Source organism: Toxotes jaculatrix, chromosome 10 (genome assembly GCF_017976425.1).
Source record: "Toxotes jaculatrix isolate fToxJac2 chromosome 10, fToxJac2.pri, whole genome shotgun sequence".
NCBI classification, from domain to species: domain Eukaryota; kingdom Metazoa; phylum Chordata; class Actinopteri; family Toxotidae; genus Toxotes; species Toxotes jaculatrix.
This window is the reverse complement of record NC_054403.1, coordinates 22634425-22656950: the sequence shown is the minus strand read 5'-3', so window position 1 is coordinate 22656950 and position 22526 is coordinate 22634425.

Genomic DNA, 22526 nt, shown 5'->3' with positions numbered 1-22526 from the left:
AGCACTATGATAAATTCACAGTGTGTGCAGTTTCTAAGTTCCTCTTTGCAAGAACAGACGCTGAATACCTAAAATGTAAATGTCAGTTCTTCCTCAGTGCTTCAATGTTTTCCCTTTCCATGAATGGCTGCATGTTGAGGCACAGGCAATTACAGACAACAAATAAGGCATTATGCTCATGATAAGGAAGAAAAATAATAGAGTAATTATAGAGTGATGTGCAGATAGCTGGGAATTCATGGTAGGTAATTCACTCAGAAATGTGTTCTGTAACATGGTTTGGGAAACTAAATGTTGTGCCATTGTTTGTTGTAATAGACATGAAGCACCCTGCACAGTTCAGCAGCGATGAAGAGAAGAAGAGTGAATGATCCTGACTGAGAACACTGTCTGTATGGTGATGGTTGTCTCCGAGGGGGAATTGGGATTTACAGTTATCTGGGCAGTGTGGGAAAACTCTTCCACCTTAATGTACTGATGATTTTGTCATAATGTGTGTGTGAGATTATCTTGATGTATTACATCTTTGGTTTTGCTGCCAGTTGGATGTGGTGGCTCACATCCAAAGTGTTACTTTATGTGCATTTTCAAAATAGGCTTTCTTTTTCCTAATTTTTGCCCTAATCAATCTTTCATGACTTACTTTGGTGTTGGATTTTACTTTCTTCTTGTGCTTCAGGACAGGAAGAAACAAAAGGGCTGAAAACAGAAAGCACAACCTTTTGGTCTGGTAAAACATTTCAGTCATTTTTGCTGGACGTGATCCAACATGAATCAAAGGTGTAAAAAAAAAAAAAAAAAACGTTTCACACATTTCTAAATGTTGGAGATAATTCAGCATTTAACAAAGGTGTGAAACGTTTTTTGTACATCTGCTGTTTGTTAGTTGAATGTTGGATTTATGTCAGACTTTAACTTAAAATATGTGGCAAATGTTTCACACTTCTGTTACAGATTACACAAAGGATCCAACCTTTGCATAACATGCAAAACTTTTTCAGACATTAGTTTCATGTTGGGAGGGAGTTGTTAGATGAAAGAATGCTTTGGCATGTTCAGTAATTATTAAAAGAAATGATTCTGATATTCATTAAATATTTAAGCTTACCACAGCACTGACTGTTAAACTACCATACTTAAGCAACTCCAAGTGAATAAATCGCACACTGTATCTACAAACACACAAACAGCTGATTCCTCCAGACTCTGGCTTAGGTATAACGCATACTTTACACAGTGACACACTTCAACATTTCTTTTGACTTATTCTGATACTCAAGACACAATTTCTCGGGGTTGTGGGTTTGAGTCCCACTGCCTCCCATGGGCCCACCACCCATGGGAGTAGGACTTCGGTGCATTGTGGACTGGGCAGCAGTCGCCCCCGCGACCTGGGCCCGGACCTGGACATGACATGACACTTCGTGGGTGTTCCAGCTTGTAGTCTGGGAATCACTGCTCTGATGCACAAAACTGTTGCTCATGTTTCATGCATGAGATACGATGCATTTAGAGAGAGATTACAACAGTGATCTGCACAGTCTCTGGTACATCATTAGGTTAAGGAGGGGGAAGTTGAGGTTAGGATTCAGGTTTTCCAAAGTTGCAGTTCTTCTTCTGTGGTCTGTTGAAGGCAATGTGCACATACGGGGAAAAGTTAAAAATCGATGTTGCTGCATACGAACCTGTGACATTTGATTACATGTGAAAATTGCACTCAGTTGTGGCCAAAAGTCATTGGATTTGCAGCTGGCAAAAAGATAATCCTCTATCACTATAACGCATGATGGGGACATGCAATGTATTCTATCCAGGATCTTTTCTCACAAGTCTATCAGCAGGCGCACTGTAAGGCATGATAATGATGAGATAAAAGAATAAATTTTCATTGGTGTCACTTGATGTCATGGAACTTATAACATTTATGGGGGCAGTCTGTGGCCAGCAGACACATTAAAACTCTGATGTCCTGTTGTGTGAGATATTGTGGGATCATGTGGTGCTCATAAAGAAACTGGTTTGCTGGAGTGGATACCCCAGTGTGTCATTTGGTACTCGTCAGGTCCTCTCTTGCCCTGGTGGCATGATTAAACTTTGGAGGAGTCATCAGATTTGCTGGCACTTGGAGATTAAGCTGATCTCAGACAATCCCTCAAGCAGAGGCAACCCTCCACCATTGTAATTTTATGCTAATAGAGAGATATCTTTCACAATGTAGTAGGCAGCAATCCCAAATCTCTCTCTCTCTCTCTCTCACACGCACTCATTGCTTCTTCTTTTCTATCGCTCACTAGCTCTACCTCTTTGTCCCCTCTCTTTCTTCTCTTTCCATCCCTCCCTCTTTCAGACTTTGCTTCAGTTAAAGAAATCCCTGGGACACTATTCAGTCCCAGTCAATCTAATCTTGTGTGTGGGACTGTGTGGCTGTGTAACACTGTCCCAACCTTTTGTAAACACATTACAGAGGAATGTAGTGTATAATTTTAAAGGATTGCACAGAAGACTTAAAACATTGTTCCTCATCTTGTTATATTTGTTTGTTTCCTCGTACAGAAGCTCATGCTGTCCTCTGATTCGGTCTATTTTTGAATCAGACGATTTTCTGATAGGGTTCAAAAGTTCATCTTAAATGTTGTCAAGTGTCTGTTGTTATGCCAGCTCTATAAAAGAGCTTTGATATTGGACAATTCTACAAAAGCCGCATTTGGTGACAGCATTTCTACCATAAAAATTTTTGCTTTATATAATATCTGTGCATAGAACTAAAGAGAGAACTAAAGTATGTAAATGGTTAGGGACGCATGTTTAAGATGTGTTAGTCATGAATATTTATTATCATCAAAGAAACTTGAAATTTGAGGGATTTTCAAGGAGAGGCCGTGATTATGGTTTAAATAAAAAAAGAAAAGACAATAATTTCACCTTTATAATGGGTCCACACGGAAACAGCCCATCTACCACCTTGTTCTCTACACCCTAACTTCCCGCCTCTCCAATGCCAGGACACACTATTTCCTTGATTGGTACTGAACATTTGAATTGGACGTTGGGAGGTGTGGCATTTGTGCTGGAATATCATCATCATGACAATGCATGTGAGCCTTATATTGCCTGGCATGGAGCCGGAATAGAGCAGTTGAGGCTGTTTGTGTCCTCTGATGGTCTCCCATATATGTATTTCTCTTCTTGAAGGGCTTGTTTGTGTGAAATTTGTCTGAAAAACGTCTTAGTAGATCAGCACTTAGTCACAGTGTTGTAATTTTTATTTTGCTTACAAAAAAAACTCATATTCGACCCTTTGACGTTACTGTAATGATGTCGTTATTGTTGAAATGACAGGTAATAAAAGGGAACAGAGACAGATGAGGACTGGCGCAGCTTGGGGGAAAGAAGTGATGGTTGAAATATTTTGACTTCCATCTGAACCACCTGTAGCTTCAGCCAGATGGTGGAGCTGAAAGGGTGTGTGTGGGGAGGGACATCTCACTGATTATGTCCCTACTCACTTGAGGGTGCATCTGGTGTATAAAGAGTCTGTTCATGCTGCCTCTCTGCAAGCGGCAACCACTACACTTTTTTTCCCCTTTCGATTTTTAATATGAAGCACTATGTTTGTGCGATGAATTAGGCATAATGAGGCAGTACACAAAGATGTCATGCAGCACACTAAGTTGCACAGTTTTGTTGTACAGGAAAATATCTCATATTTAGAACTGAATAGCTTCCTTGTTATTCTTCAGATCCAAAAATCTATTGTTTTATGTATTCCAGTTTGTTTATTTTCTTAATCATTCTTTTCTGATGTTTGCCAAAATAAGGACTCTTAAAGATGTCCTCCAGACATGTTTTAAAACATATGAAAAATATTCTGCTCTTTGAATAATAATTTGTGTCTCATATGGTTTCACCAGAAAAAAGATTCAATTTCCTTTTCATTTCACATGTCCAGCTCCTGGACAAAAGATGTGTCCTGCTTCACTGAAAACTCCATTCACAGTGTGTATGCACTGTTTCCACATCACACTAGTGTAAGTTGCATCCTGGATCACACTTGGCTCCCAAACTCATGGTGACTGTGCACATGCATCATTCTGAACAGCAAAGGTCAAACATCCAAGTAAAGTGAAAGTCACATTTCTGATGTAGGGAAACTTTAAATTTGCTCTTTTGAGTGCTGTAAGAAATTCTTGTCCTTACTGGCTTAAAGTGTGAGCTTCAAATTTAATTTTGACCTTGTAATATATTACAAGGTCACCTCCTCAAAATATGTAATAATTGTAATATCTTCTTCAGGCAAGAGCAATAGTAAACTGGCTCTGCATGTGGAAATTACAGGTTGGTTAAAAAAAAAAAGTCCATTTACAATGATATGAAGAACAGCTGAAATATATGTCATATAAAAATCACATAAAATATATAACTTTAGATTTAGAAGAATGACATATATATGCATGTATTAAAGTTAATCCAATACTACAATATTAAGAATCATTTCCAAGAGATGTTTCCCTGCACGCAGGCCTAATCATTTGATTTCCACATAATTCAACTACACAAAATATTAACACATCTTGCCAGCGTCGCCCTCATGTCACCAGGCTTGAAAAAGATTCCATCTACATCTCCCTTCACGAGTGGAATGGGAGTGAAATCAATTAAAGATCATAACCCTCACCTCATCAGTCTATTTCATGGCAAGAGCAGGTGGTCCTGATACTTGCTGCTTTTTGTATGCTTGAGGACCAGCAATCTAACACCAGGCATTAACACTCAAGCAGAATTTCTATATCATTTCTGAGCTTCAGCAATTCCATCCTAAAGCTACAGTAGAAGTTAGACTCTAATTTGTGATGTGATGAAGAGGGAAAACCCAGAGCTGCTCCACTGACAGTGGAGCTCACTGAAGCAATAGATATGATTTGTGGAGTCATAGAAATGATGTGTAGTATTTCACACCCAAATGAACTTTATTATAATAAAGGGCACCTTGTCATCAATCATAAAATTATCCATTCAGGCACTCTGGATGCATTTTATGTCCAAAGGAGAAGGTTTTTCTGTTCAATGCATGTACCGCAACTTGTTTAGAGTAATGATTGTAAGCGGGACTATCCAATAGTACAACAAAGGGTGTGTTCTGTTATTTTTAGAGCTGAGTGTTACTGGTTCAAAAAAAAACAAACTAAAGTTACAATGTAATATAACCACCAACTTGCTCCTTTTGCTTCTCCCACCCCCTTTTTTCAAGATTTTCACATCTTAAGTTGTATTTTTGAACCTGGAGCTTTTGAGTCAATATCAGAGGGGACTGCACGTGCTCTGATTCTGGGTCTTTTGATTTTTAGTTGGCATACAGTTGAACTCTGTGCTGTTAACATGAAACACTATTCTTCCTCCTCAGGCATTCTGAGAGGTGAAGGTTACGGAGCTATGAGAGCATGAAAGACCATTCAAGAGTATATCATGGCTGTTCTGAAGGCGTAAAGTGTCTGCTTGTGTTGGCCTTGGAAGGTACAGTACTATGCCTTAACTCCTGACACTGAACCTGCAGGCCTTACAGAACCCGCTAAGTATTGTATCTGCTGTGCAGTTTAAGGGTAACACATTCTGGTCACTGCTAATACAAATCACTTTAAGCAGGCTATTTTTCTACAGTCCAAAGACCTGTTTTTCACTTTAGCACAAAACATTTACTGTACTTCACAACTGCTTCTCTGGGGTACTAGAAAAAGTACCAATGTGGAAAAATCCAATTAAGAGGAAAACACAAGGAAAATGTCTCATGTTATACTTATTCATGGAATCACAGGCTGCTTCTTCACTTCCAACTGTGAATAACAGGCACCTCCATTAAAAATGTGTCTTCATCAGCGTCAATTGCATGACCTGCTGCAAGTAAATGAATAAATTACATTTAGTCTCTTTTATCCAGTGCAAAATGGTATATGAGCAGCTCACATCATTGTGCAGGATGCGCACACTTTCATCCTCTTGCAGCTGGTTAAAGACAAATTTCCAAGCTTCTCTTCATCTAAAAACATATCTGCTACAGATAGTCTATAGTGAGAGTTCCTGACAAAACCAGCAATTAGAGATAATGCAGTGGAGAAAAAATGGGACATTATTAATATCCAGAGTAACAGATTGATGGTGGTGAAGTGAGAGGCTGAAATTACAGGAACGATTTATTTACTTTTCATCTGTTTGGTTTCGCGTGTTTAGGTCAGCACAACTGACTTTGTACAAAGCAACATTTGCTCTGCCCCCAGGGTCATTTGTCCTTTTCTTAACAATGCAGGATAAGGAAAAAAGTACACAAATAAGCTTACTTTGATTCATTTTAAAAATGTAAAATTAATCTGGACAGGAAGAAACAGTGGAGTATTCTATGACTAATCTGCTGTGGTGGAAGAGAGATAAGTAGAAGTCCACTGTGGTCACGAATCTGAATCACTGTTTTGGTATGTAGACCTACAAATTAATTAAAGTATAAGAGAGGAAAGGGAAATAGAAAACAAGAACATAGTATCACTTCATGGCTGTACTTTTATGTCCTTTATTTGGAATGAAAAGGGAAAGGGGATCTCAAGGGCTCTAAAAGCTTTACTTACTCATTGTTTAAACTACTAACAATTTTTAGCCAAAACTCATTTCAAAACAAAAGTTACATGAAGCAAGTTCTTCCTCTAAGCCTTGTAATCAAAGTTAACACAGAACAGAGTTGCAAGGGGGAACAGTGCATTGTCAGCAAGATGCCATAGCAAAGGAGTAAGTAATACTTCAATGTCTACTTCAAGCCCACTTTGACACATGGGTATGGATGGATGCAGCAGCTCAGACTCATGGCCTTTCGGTTATGGGTTGGCCTCTAACCACCAGGTCACCCTGCCGTCCCAAGAGAGTAGACCTCATGACTGACTGGATGGTGCAATTCTAAAAGACTGGGAATTAAACCATCACAGGAGGATGAACAGGATTGAAATGACAGGTGCACAGGTCCATGCCACTTGAGGCTGCTCACTTCCCTTTTATGCACAGACTTTCTTGTGTATTTCAGTTCAGTTCAGTGCCCTGTGTTTGTGCTGGCATGTCTCCATGTATATTTGTGCTGTTGTTGTTGTGTATTTCGTGATGATGGGGCATCAGGTAAAGTTTGGCAGCCTCTCCTTTGGAAGTCACCCAAAAGGATTATAAGTCATAAAATAATCAGCTGAATCAGGTAAAACTAACAAATAATAAATATAAGTGAACAGCTAAAATGAACTTCAGTGGTTGACAGCTTAAGAAAAAAAGAGCTTCTTTTTCCTAAAAAGAGTGTTGTGAGTACAAAAGGTCGCCAGTTTTTTATTTTTTGTTTTTTACTGTTTTTGAATATGTGGTTCTTTTGAATTTTGGCAAAATAAATGACTTCTGTTTCATATGAGATTCTTGGTTCTACCAAATGGAAAGATATTTATTGAGCAACTAAAAAGCAGCATGTATGAAATTGTGACAACCACAAACTTCCATTAGTTGGTTGCTGCACGTTTAATATGGTGTAACTTAATACACGTCTTCACTAAACATAACATAGCTTTTATCTCAGTTGAATGGCTACGTAACTCTCTTGTCTGCTCATGTTCTCTCTAACATTTAAATGCAGCACTGACAAATGTACCAGAAACGTTCTCAAATAAGTATGAGAGTTGACAGATTAACGAACAGTAAGAGGAAGCAACATTTAATTACACGCTGTGCTCCTTACTGAGGAGTTATTGCGTTTTACATGCAATAAAGAAAAGTAAAACAATGCAATTTAACATTGAAGTAAATGGAACTTGAGCTGTAAACAGAAGCAGGATTGCATTTGGTGGTTTTTCAAAGCAAGCTTTAATGAGCCAAACTCATTCTTAGATGTGGAGTAGTATTTCTTTAAACATTTCAAATGCATTATCTAACGATATCCCCTGTATATGCTGAATGTCAGTGAATCTACAGAATATATGACTCGCTTTCTGGATCCATGAAGTGCTTTTTGCTCTACAAAAAAAAAAAAAAAAAAAAGAGCAGTGTTGCATAAGACATGAAAGGAGCTCGAATTTAAGCTAAAAAATATAAAAGCTTCTGTATAATTATTGAACCAGAGAAAAGTCCATCCAATGTCTTTTGGCTGAAATGTAGAGTCCATTAGAAAGCTTTCTGAGAATATGACACTTCTACTTCCAGCAGAACTTCCCCTGACTCTTCCTCACTTGTTCTGCAATGAAAGAATTAAGGATGAAACATAATTTCTGCCCTTTTCCCAGATAGTTCCTCTTTTGAAAACTATTATAAGACTGGTAGAGAATGATGTAGACATTTCATGAGCAAAAAAGGGCAAGCAGGATATCAAGGAAAGAAACTGAACCATGGATTATGTGGTCTAAATCTAAAAACAAAGGGTAACTCCCATACCACAATTTAATGCACAGGATTGGAACCTGTTGTCACTTGAGACTCTCTTCCCATAAAGAATTAGCTCATTGGCCGTCTGTGCAAGCAGCTTATTACCATAGTTATGTTTTATAGGCAACCTCTAGTGGCCACAGTAATTATGACGGGAGCAAAGGAGGAAAGCTGGCGATGTTATTATAGAGTAACAAAGTCTTAGTAGGGAGGAGGTTGCAGAAGGGCTGCTGGTAGATGGATCATTTGACAAAACGCTGGATTTGGACTCAGAAGATTGCTGTTCATTTCATGTTTCAAACAGACAATCAACACTGATTTTTACATTTTTTTTTATCTGTGACCATTCCACAACCTTAATCACATGTTTATCATTGTTACTAGAAAGGTTGCCAATATGCTCCTATGGGTTGTATCAGAGCATCCTACATAAAACACTTTCTTCATGATTTACACAAGAGTGTTATTTCAAATTAATATTGTTTACTTACAATAAATTATAGGATTGTACCTTGCAGACTAACAACGGTTAACGGCTGCTGTATGTTGTGAGCTGAGCACCCAGGTCTGCTGTTTATGGTCAAGGATCTGCATGAATAACAGCTGTCGTTTGTGGATTTTATCCAAAGGAAGAGCTCAGCAGCTTGAGTTAGAAAATACAACAACACCCAGGTTGTGATTAAGATTCTCGACCCAACGGTGTGAAACTGTCCTCCTTATATCTGATGTCTGATAAGGTTTACCCATCAGCCAGTTGTGGTGACAAAACTCATGAAATGGAAAGTTTACCTCCCAGAGGCCACCTAACTTCTGTTGCACCTGTGAGCGGGATCATTACTGCCATCTTACCATTATTTTTTAACAGTCTGGCCAGTTATTGCGGTGATATTCTGCATCATTAAGACTTCTGTGCCTCTGTCTTAGCTGTGACTAAAAAACTGTTTGTCTCATTTACAGTGCAATTACCAAGAAAATGATAAAGATTTTTTGTCACCAATTGCCAGTGTGAAGCTCAGTCCCTGTCACTGGCAGCCGTTCTGTAAGCTTTGGCAGGGCTCAGGCTGCCATTTGCCTTCTCTAATGCATGTGGACTTGCCAGCCGCTGCTTTTCACTTGACAGTGGGGAGTTTCACTGGGAGAGTGCTACACATTTGGAGGTTCCTGCTTTCTCCCCGCAACATTTACCTCTATTTTGAGTCATGACAGAGTGAACAGTTTATTCTGAATCATCATATCTCCCCCAGTTTTGGGACTCCCAGTCTGAGCATCTCAGGCTGTGACCAAATCAGTATTATCTCTAAAATTCCTTCCCAAAATGCACCTTTGTATGAAGCCATAATGAACAAAATGTGTAGTCATGTGCTACACCTTAAATGTTGTGTGTCACTACACAAGCAATTCCAATGCCTTGTTTTATGTAGTTTCATTTTTGTTTCAGTGTAAAGCTATTTAAAACTTTGTTTAGTCAAGCATTATATAAGGAATCATTATTATTGTTTGAGCATTTGAGTTCGTCCTTGACCTTGAATAATTATTTAACAAGCTAATCTTGATCCACTCAGTAATTTTTTATCATTATATTTCAAATAACACATCTGCATACATCAACATCACATTACACCACATTTTGAAGAATTGGCACCAACAATCATGCCACAGTCAAAGTCTCATGACCTGTGTGAGAAGTGGTTCTTATGTTTGTGCAGTCAATTTTAGTAAACCTAGCACATTTATTTTTCACCATAGTCCCTTCCTACATTTTCACATTTATTCCAGCAGTCATGGAGCATACAGATCCCTTATTTGTATAAGTTGGGATCTTGGACCCAGAGAGGTGTTCACTGGAGCGATGATGTTATCATCATTGTCAAAATGGCGACCACTGAGCTCCTTGGGGAAGAGGTAGTCTGATGGTGCCAAATCAGGTCAAGTCAAGCCAAGGACCTCTTGTGTGATAAGCCCAGCCAAGGTAGCATATTACTGCACAAATGCTGATGATGTCCATTTTCTCAAACAAAGCTGACTTACAGTTTTCAATTGCCCAAAACAGAAATACCATAAAGGTTGTTAACTTCAAACTTTCTGCACAATCACTTAAAGAGTTTAACTGTATGTGCACATTATGAGAGCTGTATAACTTGTCTCTTTTACCTTAGGCCAAAAACGAATCAATCACTCAATTCTATCCGCATGATTTATTGCTCCCACATGACTGACTGATTAGATAATTGCATTAATAAGCTGGATTGGTGTTCCTAATAACTTGCTTGGTGACTGTTCTAGTTGATAGGGTTTATATAATTGTCTGGCTAAACACATTTCTTGTCCTGTTGGACCTATTACTAGCAATATTGCTGCATACCCAGTCTCAGCAGTTACTCTGGTGAATACAGTGTCATCACAACATATATATGACACTGTCTCTTCATGACCCAATGGCCAAAAATACAAAAATAAAACCCATGTAATAATAATCCTTCATCAGAAGAAAACACTGTTTCACTGTTTTCAGAAAAATTTCAGAATAATTCAATTCTAAAAACAGAGCTAATATGCTTATAAAATAGCAGGGCAATAATCAAATGAAACACCTAAGTGCTGTCGACAGTAGGGTGATGCTATTATCACAACAGAAAGGTCTTGACTTGTACATTCAAGAGTTAGTAACTGTCTTTCCCTTTATTGAACAACACACAGAAACTCCATTTAGAGCTCCTCAACATCCCCAGTTTTTCCGCTGGGAAAATAGGAACATCACCACACTGAGAGAGGAAGGGAAGAACCAATCAGTCAACTCCCAGGCACCTGTCCAGCCTCAGCTTAATTGAGATGGGTTTCAATGACAGAGCATTAGGTTGCCTTGACATCCTTTGCTTGGCGGTAATTCTGTGTTGTTTGCCAGGTGAGCAGCAACCTAGTCACGTAATTGTAAATGACCACAGTCATTCTCCCTACCGCCATAACAGTACACTGACCTATGATGCATTATCACATTAATGCCATTGGTCATATCTGTGCAAATCAATCTAGTTTAGAAATTTAATCTGTGAGTCTGGTGGTCTGGGACAAGGGGAAACCTGCAGCAGGTTTAACCACATTAGTTATGTGTGCCTATTAAAGTTTAATGGTCATGGAAGCTATTATATGGTCCTATGCTTCTTTTAGTCTACTATTATTGTGTACATGTGTCACCCTGTGATGCCCCACAGCCAAATGTTGCAAAGAAACACATGAAGGAGACATTAGAGAGTCTGTGTTTGCCAGGTGCTTTCCTTCAAATGTCTTTTGTTCATTTTTCTTGTCATCATGAAACATGTAACACAGTAATTGGCTCTTATTGCAGGAATACTGTTTCTTTACTTGCATTAGATGGAGCAGAATTGCTGCTTATCTCATGCCAGGTGCTAATACTAAGAACAAAGCTTTATTGTTACTGCACAGCCATAACCACTGCTATTTTTCTGCTTAATAGGCAAACATATTTGCATTTATGTGACAGGTACTGGTCTTTCTAGGATATCAAACCTCAGCTCACATAAAGTACAACTTCCGCAACACCAGTATGCTTTTTCCTCTCTGAAGTCAACCCGAACTTCTCTCCAAACCCATATTATTTCTGAACAAAATCATAACAGAGTGTGAAATTACCCCGAGGCCCTTACTGTCTGTGTTCTGGGACTGAGCAGGCATTTGAGGGCACTGGTGCATTCTGAATGGCTGCATGCTGGGTCTGTGCCATCTCTGAGGATTACATGAATTAGAATAAGGTTTGCTGAAGATATCCTGCACACTGAAGAAAATTCACACAATAAGTGTGTTTGCTCAGTGGGTGCATTTCAGTCCATGGTGGATGAAATAGTAGCCAAGGATGAGGATGTTGTGTAATGTTTAATGACCCAAATGAGACATTAAACAATACACATCATATGAAGTAATTTGTGCTTAAAAGGCTAATCAGAGGTCATGCTGTGTGTAGAAAACTGGCTTGGATTTAAGATAGCAAGACCTCTTGTTGTTACCTTCACACAAAGCCAGGGTCGTGGTTTCCCGAAATTTCCAGTTGTTATGCTAAGTTAAGCTAACCAGCTGCTAGCTGTAGTTTCATATTTCACGAACTCACATTGGCGTGATATTTTTCATCTATCTTTTGGCAAGAAAGCAAATGAGAGCATTTCCCAAAATGGTAACATGGCACAGCACATTTAATGCACGGAATCTGTAAAGTCAAGTAACGTGAGAAACTTAGTTTTCCTTTTAGAAAAGAAATCTGTGGAGGATTAACCAAGCCAGAGGGTTTTTGCTGGTTTATGTCTTATAATTTCACATAGTGTGTGTCAGTGAAATTTGAGACCACGGTCATACACTTTGCGAACATACATAACTTCTGCTATTAGCCACATACACACAGAGACCTGTCACTTTTGGGGTATGCTATTTTACTGTGCTCCAGACCTACAACAACTATGACAACAACAACAACAACAACAACAACAAGAAAAAAAAAGAAACATAGACAGAAAGCAGCAGGTTTGGGGGCTGATAAGGACTGCCACTGGTACTGTAGCCAAGCTAATTAGCTAAAAGGAAATTGGGTCCATATCAGTTAGCTCCAGAGAAGCCAATCTTCCAGGGACCCCTCAAGGTGAACAGCCATGTTACTGGCTGCCTGACATCGACAGCCATGATAACTGAGTGGGTTCAAGTGAAACTTGAAGGCAAATGAAATATCCCCCTTCTTCCTCTAGCCAGCGTGCCAGGAAGCTAGTTTTTCTTGGTTACAGTCATTTATATTTTCATTCTGAAGCCAAACCTCTGCGTATATCATTAAAGTACAACCATATGGACATACAGCATGTGGCTGCACCCACAACATCCTGTTTTCTTTGCACATGTGGTTGAAGCAATTCTTATTCATTTTTGTTCAGAAGCAGATATTTTATTCAGAAAATGTTGTGACACAACAAACCAGCAAACAAGCTAAGACTGCGTTAGGGAATAAACACTCAGCGGGTGCTCGGTGCTGATGGGCAGTCTGTGCTTTATTCTTGCTATAATAATAATATATTTAATTTAGTTTGGTATAGTTTAGTTGTGTGTACATGAAACTGAAAGAATGAAAGAAATGCTAATTTTGCAAGCGAGACAAAGACCCAAGGGTCTTTTAAAAACACTTCACAACAAATGGAAATTTGTGTATTATGCTCACAAATCGTGACACAAGTGAATTGGAGATCAGTAACCAAATGATAAGACCCTGGGAGCTTCAAGACACTGGCAGGGGGGTAGTTTTTCTTACAAAACATGGGCTGCAAAGTGAGCTTTGAAAATGAAAAAAATCTCAACACCAAAGAAATAAAGTGAATCAATACGTGATCGCCAAGCCTTTCAAATCCCTGCAGACAAAGTGTAGTCGTTTTGTGTCATGGGTGAGTAAATATTGTACTTTTTGTTTCTTAAAGGAGTGAAAATATGGTAGTGCTTTGTAGTTGGGTGCACCTCCATGTAAGATCCTGATCCAGCTTGGAGAGTACTTTCCCTTCCAGCTATTCAGCTAAATTTGGACTGTGGCAGAGGCATTGTGGAACAGCTGTAACTCAGTGCTTCTTGGCACACAAACCCTCAAGAAGTGCTTGTTAAACGAATTCATTTAAGGGAAAGGGACCAGCTGAAGATGCACAATAAGGATCAGTCCTTGTTTTCTAAACCCCATCAAACAGCTGAATATAAACGCTGCTTCCCTACAGGAAAATCCAATATGTTGGAAGCCACACAGAGCAATGCTGTATTCATGAACTGTGGAACATATATCATTTCAGGCATCAAAGTGTTGACATTTTAATATGCTTCAAATTTAGTTTTTTTTTTTGGTTTGTTTTGTTTTTTTTTTGTCTCCAATTTTGGATTTGTGCGAGGCTAAAAAAACGTAGTCAGGTGCAGGTTACACAACGTGTGGTCAAAACTAATAAGGTGTTAACCTCAGGAAATAAATTTAAACTGAGAGGAGGAATGGAGATCCGCTGCAAACATGGACAAAGTAATTGGATTGCGACAAGTGAGCTGTGGTTATTCCAGGAATTTCATAGCTCTTTTCTATTTCTTATGTTATTTCCCAGCAGCACAGTCTAATAGACAGGAACATGATTACTGGTCATGGATGACCAATTCATGCTTTACTGCACCTGCAGACCTCCCCAAACAAATGAAACAAATGGACTATACAATAGTTTATTATTCATTAACAGGGCAGCCTTTCAAGTGGAATTCTTGTGAATGAGGTCAGGAAGATATTGCTTGTTTCTTTGTTGAGGTGTGGTGTATTTTGCATTTAATGTACATCTTAAGATATTTTCTGTAGTGATTGCATTTGTTCTTTCAGTGTTTATTTGGTTTACTTTCACACAGCATTGTGCTTAATTTCATGAGCACCTTTATTCAACATCTAAAAAATACCACCACAGCATATGTTTAGTATTGGTGCTTTCAGCAGGAATCAAACACTAAACACTGGCAGTGTCATTACTTTTCCAGTAAAAAGCAATAGTTTTCCTTTCTCTCTGAGAAGTGAGCAGACAGTTTCCATAGCAAAGTCTTAATAGTTGCAATGTATATATGATGTATAAACATTCTAGTAAAGCATGCCATAGCCTTCCGCAAGCATTCAGCACACAGCATAATGAGAACAGGTGAAGGTGGGGGTGTATTCAGTAGAGCCCCATCTCTTGTCTCCTCCAGGAGATGGAGCCAGTTTGCCAACTCTCCCGGGTTGCCTCTGTTTCATTTGACATTGGCATGCTCTCAAATGCATCTCATAGGGATCATAGACTTCTCTTCTATTTCTATTATAAGATCCTTTAGCTGCAATTAAACTTTAAAAGCAAGCAAAGCAACCATAATTGAAAGTCACTGCACAATGAAAGTGTTTGTTGAGTACCAGCTATCTCTGGATTTCCCAGAAAATGAGCTCCTAATGTCCCTTTACATTGCATGTGAGCATGTATTTTTACAACAGGAGTTCCTGAGGCAGGGCTGTAACCAAGATTCTGGAAGTAGTAAGATCATTAATACAAGGCCACTCATACCGCACACCCGCATTAGAAAAATCAGACCTGACACTAAAAAGAAGGTCTTCAAATCTCTTTAATTATTTGGATTTTTGGCTCCAAGGATGACAGCGTCAGTTTGTTGTATGGTCTGTTGGTCCAGCCCTTTGGTCTGGGCTGAAAGATGTCAGCACCCATGGGATGGATTGCCATTAAATTCTGAACACACTATGATGAATTCTATGGACTTTGGTTGCTGTTTTATATATATATATATAGATATAGATATAGATAGATAGATAGATAGATAGATATTTCCAAGAAGATTACATGAAGGGCATAACCTTAGTGTCCCCCAGTTAGGCTCTGTCTCCTGGAAAATGTCGACATGATTTCCTTTGAACTAAAACAAATAATTAATGCTTTGTTTATGAAAGTGTGTCTGGTTCTAAACTCAATTTCAGGTTTGCATGGCTGTCTGTGTTTATTTTCTGTTGCTGTTCATTTTCTTGTCTGTCTTTTGATGTCTGACAGTGTTCAATTACCTTCACACCTGTCACAAAATTAGATGACTCCTTGTTGAAGACAACATGGAGCACGACGCTGTTTCTGCTGGGCCATCCATGATCAACATCTTCCGCTGATGATTTTACCCAATTACATTTCAATCAAGGAAAGCATGTATGGGGCATAACTGAAAATTGTTACTGATTAGCATAATTCTTTTTATTGAGACTTCATCAGCCCAGAGCATGAGCAAACTAAAGTTACAAAACTAACTGAATAGCTGTGGCTGAGGTAAAAGACTTTTCAAACTACTACAGAGGAAACCAACTTGAAGTGGATTTAAAGAAATTTAAAGAGGCACATTCAGTAGACACCACCTGGGCATAGTTATTCTTGGTAGACCAGCCTAGTCTGTGGAAACTCAAGCATGCATTGTCTTCACCATTTGGTTAAAAGGGGCCAACGGCATCAGTAGATACAAAAGGCGAAGACTATTCCACGTCACTGCACTACATTTCATGGGAAATATACCTTTGGTTTCAGATGAGGGACTCTCCCCTCGTCTCACTCTCTTTGTTTTTTCCCCCTGCTTGTTAAAAATTTAAACAAGCCTGACAATGCCTGAAAAGCTCAACCTACCATGAAAGGATAGGAAACACATAAGAGGAATTTGAAAGAGGAAGCCCAGAGAGAAATTGAGAGAAAAAAAAAATTCTAACTACATGTTAGCTGTGTGTATAGTGATGTGTCCACACCTACTCAACCTTCTAATAAAATGCTTCAGGAAAACCAAAGCTGTTTTAAGCTACAGTCGTGTGCACCGGGACTGAAAACATTTCAGATGTCTTTGTTTATTGATCCAAAAATTCTATTTCACAATTTGATAAACATCTCCAACTGAATAAATACAATATGCACTGGGTCAGAACACGTCAGGCCAGTTCTTCGACCTATCAGCATGGAAACTAACACAGAGGATGGAGGAAATTCATTAAGATTAGTTGCAGTGTATGAAAGGCTTCATTTTGTTAACCTTTTTAAAATATTCATGCCTAATACCAGTTGTCATGGGTTTTTCAGCACATATTAGACAGTGGGCAATTTCTTTTGTGCATTAGTTGAAGATATCTGTTTAGACCTTCTCAGATAATGAGCTTTTATTTATATTATTTACATGCACATACACATTGAATCTTTTGGTGACAATTTAAATCTCCCATCAGCCACCACAGAGATATCAAAAGAAAATCATCAAAAGAATCTATCAAATCACAGACTGATAAAGCTCATGAGACAGATACTACACAGCATAGTAGAATATGCAGTTTCACATAGTAAATTCTTCATCTTGTCCCTTTTCTTTTTATAGTCTTTTTATATTATTTATCGTGTTGTCAGCTAACACAACACTGCATATGAAGTCCTTGAACGTGTGAAATGTCAGTTGTCATTATCACACCAATGTCACCAAAGTAGATCCCTGTACATTTGTGGAATAAGGTAATTAAAGTGATTGATTCCAACAAAAAATAAATAAAAATATAAATATAAATATAAATATAAAAATAAAAATATAAAAATAAAATGTATATATATATATATATATATATATATATATATATATATATATATATATATATATATATATATATATATATGAGATATCTGGTGGGTTCATGAGATGCAAAGAAATGACCTAATTTTGGGTGACTCCCTCCTAAGTTCATGATTCAGTAAGTCTGTGTATTGATTACATTCACCATGGCCACCTGATCAATCAGGGGCACCTTCCCTACTCCCTGTGTATTGATTACCACTGTGTGTCAGACACATGATGGAAGGGATTCTGTGATGAAATGAACACTGCACTTTCTACAGTATGTTGCATCTTAGCCTGTATTGACTCCTTCTTGTAAAGGGAGTGTAATTGTTTTTAGTAGGCTCTCTAAAATCAATTAAAAATCTTTGGTTACTTTGTATCTTGTGGGTATAAATGAAAGCTGCATCAAGATCCTGTTAGTGCTACCTTGTCTCTTATTGCTGACTTACTTTTATGAGATTATAATTTTAAAGTGGTAATGTCTAGATGAGTCTTCCAGCTATACTTTTGTGATCATGCCATTTTCTGTGGGTGTGGCGAGCAATGAGCTGGGTTTTTGCTTTCAAGGTGAGACTATAATGACCTTGTAGAAGGAATAAACATGCCAACAACAACAAATAAAACACAGGAATGAGGCCTGTGCTGAGACACAGGTGAAACATTTGTACTGCAGGTTGCCTATGTTCATCTCAGCGCCTGTGGTGGGTTTAGGATGCCAGTTACCTTAGCTTCAGGCTGGATGCTGTTTCAAAGTCGACAGCTCATCAGGATGAATGACAAGTGTTGGGGCACGAACTTGCCCCACTGAGGGTTGGGGGTTTAGAGGGGTAGCATTTCACATCTCTGCCTGAAGGCAAGAAGTTGAATATTGCAGCTTTAAATTTAAATTTTTGCATTGTCATTAATGTGTTGCAGGAGTTTTGTGCCCTCTGGGCCCACAAAGCCCATTTGAAACCCATTCCATTAATTTAGATATTCATGGCTATTAATTAGAAATTTGCTCCGAAATTCCCTAATAACTTTATGTTGAATTCTTATTCATCTACATTACTTTCCTGCGTATTATCAGACACGTAGGGTGTGAACACTTGTACGTCTAACACAATCCTACACAACAGCTGTGCAACAAACAGTAATTTAAAAAGGTTTAACATGTTGAATTTTTGCAAACGGTTTTGGGAATTGTCAACAGTATGGTAATCTATTTTGTCTGAGATGTTGCTGTTTGAATTTGATTATTTTTCCTTCCTGCTGTGCATTGCATGAAGAAGGGGACAATGCAAAGGTGGGACAAAGAAGAAATAAAAGGGCCACAATGTTCCCAAAAAGGTATAGCTGTTCTTGGGTAAAATCATTTCAGACTACTTCTGTTTGATGTTTGTCTTAGTAGAAAAAAAGTCAAGTGGCGGTCGAGTGGAGACACAACTCAAGAGTATTTTCTGCTGATTTGAGAAGCCCTTCACCTACGTATAGATAAAAGCACAATCTCTGATCCAAATGTAAAGAGCTTCAACAACAAAATTCAAAAGGAAACCTGCTATTATTTGACTGCTACACACTTACACATCTAAAAATATTTATATAATGTGCAACATGAAAACTGCACATCAGCATGTCTGATTAAGAAGACAGATGATGACACAAATCTTTGTAGTTTTGTTTTGTGTTTGGAATCAAGACAAAACTACAAATCTTTGTAGTTTTGTCTTGATTCCAAACACAACACATATCACAACACTGATTTAAAGTCAATTAAATGTGGCTTTTTGACACTGATCAAAGACCCTTTGATGTCAAAGTGAAACAAAATCTCTACAAAGTAATCCAAATTAATTACATATATCAAATGTGTAATAGTTTTCTGCATTAGTATTCGCTCGCCTTTAAAGATTATTGTACTATACTAGTTGCAGTACGGTATGACAATGTGCATGAAAACACAGGGTTGTTAGGGCAATATAAAGTTCTTCTAGAGACAGACTTAGCAATAAAGAAGAAGAAATCATTTCGCATCAGCTCTCCACAGAAAGTTTTACAATACTGGAAAAGTCTTTAGAATGAGAGTGCAAATGACAAACCCCCTTACTCCATTTCAATTAAATATCTGCAGCAGACAATGAGTTCTCAGGCTGTATTTCGCTTTCAAGCAGAAGGCATTAACTGAATGAAAGAACCCATGGTTACCACTGAACTCTACAGCCTTGAAGCCCTTTGACTGAACCCGGCTGAATAAGACTTCAGAACAAGTCCAATCATTTTAAGACTGTGTGAAATGAGCATACTGCTTTTCATATCAAGAGATTCTCTGTCCTTGCTATACAGTCCCATGATTATAGGGTCCGCAGTGAAAAACATCTAATTTCACTTGTAGAATTCCATCCTCTGGAACCTATAATTACAATAATCTCCTGAGGGTAGAAATAGTTAACCTTGCACGCCTAAGCCTCTGCCGTTGTATTTTTACCTTTATTTATCAAGGTTAATTGTTTGCTGACCACACACACTCTTTATCAGCACTACCTTGTTTCACATCCATGCAAACGAACATACTGGTAGAAGGCCGTGCCTCCTTCATATTACCTCTGCAGCCATCAGCTTCTACCTGTAAGTGAAAAATCCTTGAACGGTTTGATTTCAAAATGGCTGCTCAAGTGCTTTAATCAACCCACTGTCAGTGCTGGGAGCGGCTGCAAGTACAAGAACTGTGATGAATGATTCCCAGTGTTGTTTGCACCTCCGTGTCTCAACACTGTACACTTCTGTGTCACAATGGTGGGTTGAATTATTAATCTGACACTTGCTTTGTGCCACTTTGTATACATTCATCAGGACCCACAATCCGGCCTGACAGTTGATTTGAATGATGTGAAATGCTGACATTCCAGTTTAGCCTGACTTGAATAGCTCAGGCTGTGTTGCATTATTATACACTTTAATTTACACCAACCCATCTAGAATGAGTCGACTCCTCCAGATGCATCTTAAAATGAGATTAATCACCGGGGACTGCCATGTTGAGATGAGTCGTCCACCTGCCATCCGAAATGTGCCATATCAATCAAATCCAGCACACTAATGATCATCTAGCAGAAGCTCCAGCAGAGGGGAATTGTCGTCCCCCTGGCGCAGTCATTTGCGTCGATCTACGACCACAAGCGCATTTGGCCTCCTCCGCAGCCCTAATGGCTGTGCTGCTTTGTCGCCTGCCGATCTGCTCTCCTCAGCTAAAGATTAATTCTCCCTTCACTGCTGAAGTTGAAGAGCCTGACAGTGTTCTCTGTGAATTTGTCCCCCAAACGAGAAGGAGCCAAAACTAGTGGAAACATGCAGAAATAATATAATAGAGAGGGAGGACTTCAAAGCAGGCGACAGAAGAGTGGCTGAGTGAAGTTCACTGGCAATCTAGGTAAAGCAAAAGACGTTTTAAAAAACTTGTCACAGCAGCTGATGAAACTCAAAATTTGCCATTTTGCTGATTTTACCAGCTATTTCAAGTTTTGTAGAAAGAGCTGGGCCTGTAAGTAATTACTGTTTTGCCGCCAATGTCGATGTTGGAGAACAAACTTTACCACTTTTAAAAATTACTTTCTAACACATATAGGCAGGTTGTCCCAAATACTAAATACAATTTCTGCAAATGTCCTAACACCACCGAATTCCTTGCTCTGAGGCCTCGTATCTGGATGACAAGTTATGTCTATATTTTTTTGTCTATTTTGTGTTTCACTTGCCACCATGGTTTCTCTATACACATGTGCCCTTTCTCTATCGCTCTCTCTGCCCCAGCAAATCAGCAGCACACAGTTTTTCATCTATTATCATCCTATCTTGTGGAACTGACATTCATTTGTAAGTATTCTGCATGAGATTTGTACACGTAAAGGTAAAGTTCAGTGGCGATGCCAGAAGTAGGGTGACTGCATCTAGTGCAGTGAAAAATTTAGATGTGGAGGTCCAGCTTTAATTATACATCTTGGCTTTTCGTATCATGCCACTCAGTGCTGACATTTAACCATGAGCACAATAACAATGTATATTGTTAGGTGTTGATGTCTGTTGTGACTCCGGGATGTGATTCATTATGTATGACTGGTGTGTTCCTGTCCATCAAAATGTTGATTGTCAGGTATTTCTGCTGGTCCTGTCATAAAGCCAGCATTCACATTGTAATCATTTAACCATGATCACAACAGTTCCATTAAACAACTAGTTTTAATTAAATAAAACACAACCTACTACTTTCTCCTGAGAGGTAATAAAATAAAAAGGTAATGACCTCAAATGTGATACACATTTGGTGCTCTGATGTGTATGTATGTGGGATATCCTAAAACAAGCTACAGTGCTCCTAGTTATCATAATAAATAAACATGTTCACTTTGGTGAATTGATTTGGTTTGTCATTTTAGAGTAACTTAAAGTCTTTTAATAAACCAAAATCACTGGAAGAGTTAAGGGCAAGGGAACAAAACTCAACAACCAAAAATCATCCACATGGGAGAAGAACTAAAACTAAACAAAAATACAAAAGTTCCTACTTGAAAACAAGAAATCAAGGTAAGTCCATGAGGTGGGGAAAAAAAACACAAGGCACAGGTACGGGAACAAACACAGGGAAGACACAGACTCAGGTACAGACTTGGGTATCAACACACACAAACTGACCAGGACACAAGGAAATAACGAGACTTAAATACACAAGGCTATGGGCAACAGGTGAAACCAATTAGGGCAGGGTAGACAATCACAAATGGAGGGAAACAAGACAAAGACAGAAAGTAGAACAAAGCAAGCTAGACAAGGGCCATGATTTTAAAATAAAACAGGAACTATGAACAAAACTCTGAACTAAACTAGACTCTGAAAAGGTCCAAATGTCTACAAAAGAGTTCATAACAAAGCAAAAGGGTTCAGAAAAAAGCCCCCTTAAGGGCTAGTCATGACATGGTTTTAAC